The sequence below is a fragment of the Cebidichthys violaceus genome, unplaced genomic scaffold, assembly GCF_023349555.1.
Source record: "Cebidichthys violaceus isolate CVI_PGR_0920_01 unplaced genomic scaffold, fCebVio1.0.p SCAF_280, whole genome shotgun sequence".
Taxonomy (NCBI): Eukaryota; Metazoa; Chordata; class Actinopteri; order Perciformes; family Stichaeidae; genus Cebidichthys; species Cebidichthys violaceus.
In genome coordinates, this window is record NW_027176462.1 from 17,312 (window position 1) to 23,625 (window position 6,314).

The window sequence follows — 6,314 nt, forward strand, 5'->3', positions numbered from 1 at the left end:
GACCCCCAGCCAGCGCCACCCCTATATCTTCAACCTTGCCCTCGAGCCAATTATCAGCTCCAAAGAATGGTTTCAGCCCTCAAAAGCCTTGTAGTCCCCTATCTCGCAGCCTCCCCACAGAGTCAAGATAAAGTTTTGTTTTCACAGTTGACTCGTGGGTGGTGCTGGACCCCCTTCAACCCCCCCACCCACCCACTGTCCCAGCATAGATGCAAAAGGTCATTCCTGAAGTGTGCCGCCCCACATGGAGACAATTCCCATCACAACGGAGGGGCCCTTGGGTCGTCATCACGGCCATATAGGTGCCTTTCACTTGGAGGCCCTGTCTGCTGACTGTAGCTCCCGTCCCATAAAGCCCATTCTGTCCTGATGTTGACACCGTGCAAAGACTATTTTCTTATATGCTGAGGTTTATCCTCCAAACAGAACTCTCTTGCTGTTTCAACATCGACTCCACCACCTATCTCACATCAAACTGCTATGCTAATGTATTCCAATTTTCTCTTCATCGTTGCCCTTTTGTAAGTTAAGGCACTCATGCTTGAAACAGCACAAACATCAGCCTCCATAAGAGGGAAGAGTTCAGGCACAACAAGAGGCGCATCTGTAAACAATAGGCTAAAAGAGTGGGACAAGAAAATGATTCAGACGGTAACAGCTGAAATATTTCCAATTTCAATATATGAGAAGATTGGTCTCTTGAGCATCCCAGGGGCCCAGGGAGTGAATTACATCGGCCGTTTTTCAATATAATGCTTTACATCAACATACTGATATTACACACAGAAAATGGTTTCGCCATAAAATGCTCCTTTAGTTTCTACATAGACTCTATTTTCCTTTGCTGGATAAGTACAGCTGCTTGCTATTCTTTTTTTTTTCATATCCATTCATTCGCATCCAATTCATCTTCTCAGCCTGCCACAGCTCATATTGATATATGCTCAGGGGCTGTTCTGTAACAGGTAACTTAATCACTCCGTCTTCAACATGTCAATTTCGTCCATCTCTCTGCCGGCCCACTCTGCTGTTCATCATGTCCGCATTACAGTTAGCTATTTCACCTCAAAACAAACGCAGGTCCCCTGACTGCCACCATTGATTGCAAACCTATGGCTTCTGAATCACTAATTCAAACACGCATATTTGGTTCAATTATAGTTTTAAATATTCATAGCCTGGTCTGTCTTTCTATCTTGAATGTACTGCATGAGCAGAATCTAAAGGACCAATCTATCAACTTCACACGGAGGGCAGCACCATAAGCATAATACACGCTTGTCTTTTATTGTCACCTTATCGTTCAGAAAAATATAAATATATTCTCTAATGAGTGATGTGCAGCCACAAAAGTTATTGTCCAAAGCTTTTTGAAGCTGTGGCTGTGGGGGGAGAGAGGCTCATCCTTACAACTCAAGGTTGGCGGTTCAATCCCTGATTCCTACTGTCTGCATGTCGAAAGTTTACAGCAGCCCACCGCTCCTAAACTACTTAGGATGGATTAAATGCAGAGTTCAAATCGTATGTATGTAGCTTTACGTATTGGGATCAAGTTTAAAGCTGTAAAATGCTTCTCATTCGTATTGTTTGTACTAAACAAAGTGTGTGGAGATGGAAAGTGTTCCAAGATTAAATAAATAGATAAAACATCAACTGAATAAACACGGACAGAATACAATATGACCACCATCACATTTAAAAAAGAATTCAATATATTTCAAACAAATTAAAGTTGACTATAATGAAATATATTGCGGGTCATTTTTATGTCCATTCCATCACTGTCTTTTTTTTTCCAGTGATTTTATTTCACAATGCCAATTCTCTTGATGGTTTTGTTGTGTTTTATTATCTACAGTCTGCAAGACGAACAGGGCAAGGCCAGTTATGTGATTACGTGATTGGCTATTTTACAAAGACGTTGTAATGACAAAGTGGCATTGAGAAATAAAAATCCTGAAAAATACTTTTGAAAAGGGACAGTTTGATTTAAAAAGAAAAAAGCAGGATAAAATAACAGTCCATTAAACAAGATGAATTTGAATGATTTTTTGATTATTTTCTTATTTCATGTTTATATTAGCCTACATTATATAATGTATTTACCATTTACTCATATCATCAATGATAATATAATTAATTTTGTTTTATGTAATTTTGATTTCATAAAAATAGCCTCATGCATATTGACGTTTTTGCAAAGCTTGGAGGAAAGGCTTTGTTAAAGAAAGCAAAATCAATGAAATTATGACAATTGCCGAGACTGGGAACCAAACTATAGTTGGCTGACAGTTGGCAAGCTAGCTAGATCAAAGAGCCTTTCCCCTTGGCCAATATCGTTTCATGATCAATGATCTTGTTAAGGCTGGCGGGGAGTCAACAGCACATAGAGGAAGAGGAAGAGGAAGAGGAAGAGGAAGAGGAGTGACTGACTTCAGTGCATGTTCCTTGCTAGCGTGTTAGCCCTTAGCTTCTCAGCTAGCACCACCTGTTTTGCAAAGATGTAAGGAAGACTTTTCACATTTATATGGTGTGACTGGCCCAAAAGATGTTCATAGAAATGATGGAAATATAACTTCAAGATTTATTGCAATAAAATCGAAGTGAAGTGGAAGAGTAGGTGTTTCTTTGAGGAGCTGATGTTTTCCCTTAAAGGTTTTTTCTTTTCTCCCCTCTTTATTTTGGCTCTACCTCGCAGCTGAAACGCGGACAAGATGCTCTGTGTGATTTCGCAGGGATGGGACTGTTTGTCAGGCGAGGAGGAGCTCACATACTGGGCTCTGTGACCCACAATGGAGCAGTTCCCAGTGTGCTCGCAGTGATGAGCTCCCTCACTACACAAACGATTCCCAGCACAGTTTCTTTTCATGCCCACTGAAAACAGAGTGAGCACGTCTCTGTCCTTGCAGGGTGTGCACCACAGTCTTGACTGCTCTTTACCTTGCCTGGCTCTGTTGAGATCGGGGTCCTTCCTTCGCTTCGCTTGAACACACTGCGAGAAAATAGAGCATTCAGCGCTGGTGCCCGTGTGACTCTGTGGACTTTATGAATTCAGAGATTTAAAAAATAATAATACCCCCTAGCAAATTATCACCACACACACACACACACACACACACACACACACACACATGTAGATAGAAGTGCTCCAGTGTAACCTGAATATGTCCCATCTGCTTTGATTTGAAAGCCTGTTTTGGGGCATCAAGGTCCCCCAGTCCATTGTCACCGGAGGAGCGGAGAGGATTTCTCTGCCTGGCAGATAACAATACAAGGAGAGAGGAGCAACTGATTGAATGTCTGCTAAGCAGTTCAGGGTGAGCTGTGGCTCTTGAAAAGTTTGATCCCATTTGATCAAATCAGGTAAGAACAATGGCTGAAAGATTAATCTGAAATATGACCTTATAAGGCAGCGAAATAATTCCACAAGTGCTTTTTAATATCCTTTCATCTATCAAAGCTGTATGTTTGGATTAAACGTACGCTGCGGCCCCGACTGTGACGAGACACTGTGGTTATTTTTTTTTTTTTAAGGCCAATGTGAAACCGATTGTTCATATTTATTAAGGAACCCAGGAGGAAACCACGTGGGGCTTTTTTTTTTATTGCACATTCCTTATTCCTGCACTGTTTACAAAGTGGTGGGTGTGTGTTTGTCAGGTGTAAGTTTAAAACGGCGTGTTCCTCACACGCACACACACAGCGTCTGGGAACGAGCCGGATGCCCATTGCACTTCGCAAAGTGGCACTTCCTTCCTCTACACACTCCAGTCTATGCGTTGAACTGCTGCCTGGCAACCATCTGGACAGGACCCAACTGTGGTGATTGTGTGTGTGTGTGTGTGTGTGTGTGTGTGTGTGTGTGTGTGTGTGTGTGTGTGTGTGTGTGTGCGTGCCAGGACAACGTCACTGTGGGATTTGCCACTGATGTTTGGCCCAAGTATGCGTTAATGACGGACTCTTGACGGCCATAAATTCTCAGTGTGTATGTTATTGTCAGGTATGAGCAGTGTTTGGCTGTTGCACACGTGGGTGTGCATACCGTGTGTGTGTGTGTGCGTGTGTGTGTGTGTGTGTGTGTGTGTGTGTCTGAATTCAACTCCACTCTTGTTAGAGAATTCCACGCCACATTATTGGGTTGTCTTGGTGATTGCATGGCTCCATTCCCAGACTGGATCCCAAGGGATTCAAATAAAAGAAAAGCTCCTGAATGATCAGTCATCAGTTAACATGCTCAACAAGAGTGACGCTTTCACTGTTCAAAGCGGAGATTAATTGAAGAAAGTTACTACATTAAAAATGCATATTTAAGAATATCAAAGGCTTACATAAATTAAACAGAGATGGAATATTTTTTGGCTTAGTTAAGTTAGTAAAATATTTATGGCCCTAGCCATGTCCACTGAAATGTTTTCATTCATAACTCTGTGACATGAATAATGAACCCCCCCCCAACTCTTTGCGTCTTCATGTGAAGTTTTTCACCACCATTGTCACCATCTTTTTCTTCTCTTAAAATATCAATTTAAATTTGATTACAAGAGAAACGGTGTGCTGGACGAAGTCCAAGCTGCTATACCTTGGTGACGGGCCGGGGGAAGCTGCGGCATCGGTGCCGAAGGTGATGCATCATGGTCATCCTCGCAGGGAGGCGGCAGTGGGGCACAAGTAAACACTCTTAAATCATCATCCTGGGACAGATGGGGGGGGGGGGGGTGTCACATGATCCCCCTCCCTCTCTCCCTCTATCTCTCTCTCTCTCTACCCTCAACACACACAATATCAACTGTCAGAGCTAAGAGCCAAATGTGACAGAGTCCAGACACAATTTGTGCAACAATCTGGAAATAAATTCAGATTTTTTTTCTTCTTCTTTTGTTTGGATGATTCTCACCAAGACAAAAAGACAGACACAGGGCACCATACTATGGGACCATGTGGGAAGTGTGACTTTTATGCTACATGAGCCAGACAAGATTATGACAAGAGAATTACAGTGAGAGGTTTTCATGGTAACACTTTTTCATCACTGGGTGACTGGTGGGTGGTAACAGTTATAGTACAGTGACGACACATGCAAAACAATTGTACTATTGACTGTAAACTACTGTAGCTAACCCCCTTTTTTCTGATCCAGCTTCAGCATTTCAGAGTAAAAGGCTCTGCTTTCCAAGTCGTATTAATTACAACAACCACAGTGTCCATACTAATTCTGCGTTAAGGAGGTCCTCTTTCTGGCTGTTGAGCTTGTCTGGACACGCAGGACTGCATTTTAGAGCGCACCATATCCTTGTAAAACAAGAATCGCATAAATAAATGCATGAAACTCTTAGCTGCGCAGGAGGTCTTTAGCATCATGTTGTTGCTCTCCCACAGAGGTGTAGCATTATGATCTTGGTGCTTTTAAGTCACTTTGCAGCTGCACAGAGCCCTGCAGACAGCTGAACAACAGATACATATTTTTCAAGGTGAGCGCTGAAAATACAGCACATTTTTTAAAGCCATGTCTAAAATAAGACCCGGAGAAACAGAGTGTAGCAAGAAGAGCAAGATTGTAGTGCTGTGTTTTTAAAAAAAAAAAAAAAAAAGAAGAGAAGAAGAAGGAAGAAGAGAGACTGCACCCCTTGATAATAAACAGCAAGTTTATGCTAAAAAGAAAAAGAAGCTCCCTACCCCCTCCTCCCTTACAGCCTAGTCTCTGCGCTTTCTGCTACACACACGCACACACACACACACACACACACACACACACACACGCACACGCACGCACACACGCACACACACGCACATGCACGCACACGTACACACACTCCTCCCATTTAGCCTATATAAGCAGACAGCAGCTGAGCTGACCCCCTCCACCCTGCATACTCTCCTTTAATAAACATACAAAAAAGCTTGTCTTTTGCAGCTTTCAAATACATGTGGGTATTTTTTGTTGGTTTCTAAGTAAAAACTTAAAAAGTAAAAGAGGATCTCTTTTACCACAGACAGAGTGGAGCAGTGTGAGCAGAAAGCCCCGCATTACAGAGAGAAAGGGCTGAGCAGAGCAGAGAGCTGCTGCTTCCCATCCCCCACATTCACATAGCAAAGTTCTGCTGCTTTTGCAAGCGGCGATGCTGCCTTCACGTGCTCCACCCGAGGCTCGTAAACGCACAATGTCGCAGAAGCATTCTCGTGCTTGGAAGTAATTACACTTCATGCTAAAATATAAGTCGGAATTTGTTTTCTCAGCTTGTTTCTTAATGTCTCTGTATATCTCAGAGCTACAATAAAGGCAGAAAATAGACGATGATGAATATATTTTCCTAGAA